The 947-nt window shown below is 45.5% G+C and overlaps 1 pseudogene; it reads left to right on the top strand.

Moving 5' to 3' along the window:
• The window catches only part of LOC108297119, a 10,047-nt pseudogene extending 9,304 nt beyond the window's left edge, over window positions 1-743 (top strand).
• The last annotated feature ends 204 nt before the right edge of the window (window positions 744-947 follow it).

Below are 947 nucleotides of genomic sequence, written 5' to 3'. Positions count from 1 at the left end.
TGAATATCCTTGGTCAATTCATAAAAGCTATTAAGTTTCAACTTCCTCATTAGAATGATAAATTAATAAATTAGATGATTGATAAAGCCATATCATACCTCTCTTTAGCATTGTTAAAAGGAAACTGTGTGTGTGTGTGTGTGTGTGTGTGTGTGTGTGTGTGTATTTGTGTTAATTTCTTTTCATTTTCATGCTTGGAGGGCTGTTTATTTGAGGATTTTCTGCAGGGGGTGTGACCAATCCATCCCCCATTGAAGACCATTCCCCTGTTTTCAGACTGGCAGGGCACTTCCATAGACAAGAACATTCTGGATGCTTTGATGCTAAACACTACCAAAATCGGACAAGGATTTGCTTTGAGCAAACACCCCGCCCCCAGGCCTTACTTGCGGAAAAAGGACATCCCCATAGACGTCTGTCCCATCTCTAACCAGGTATGTGTGACTCATGCGGCTTATCCCATGTGATCTCCCCTAACCGCAACCTCTGCCCTCTTAAACTTTTTCCTCTTAAACTTCTCTCTCCTTAACTCTCTTGTTACCAAAGTCCCTCCACTTTCCCACCTGTTAGTAAAGTTATTCAGGAGGGGCCTTTTGCTTAAGCCACCAGTAGGAATGTGGCAGCTGTGAGAGTCCCCAGCAGGGTGAAATTTGGGGCAAAACTGGACAGAGCAAAAAGGACACAGGGAGCGGCCAGTGCTTCCTGGGGTTTTTTGTGTCTGTGTTCAGTTAGCACTTCTATGAGCAGGACCAGAAGTGACCGAGTATTTGTGGTGCTGATGAAACAGGAGGAGATGCATGGGTACTGGCCCTGTTCTCCTTGTGACTGCCCAGAAGTCATCCCCATATTGGGGAGATAGCAATGGGGAGATGAAGGGAGCTGATGGGGGCTCCAGTCCCATTTCACTTGTGACTACTCTTTTTAGGGATCAGAGTTCATCTTTCTCC

This window comes from Cebus imitator, unplaced genomic scaffold (assembly GCF_001604975.1).
Source record: "Cebus imitator isolate Cc_AM_T3 unplaced genomic scaffold, Cebus_imitator-1.0 Scaffold774, whole genome shotgun sequence".
Classification (NCBI taxonomy): Eukaryota; Metazoa; Chordata; class Mammalia; order Primates; family Cebidae; genus Cebus; species Cebus imitator.
This window is presented reverse-complemented; position numbering and strand designations above follow the sequence as displayed.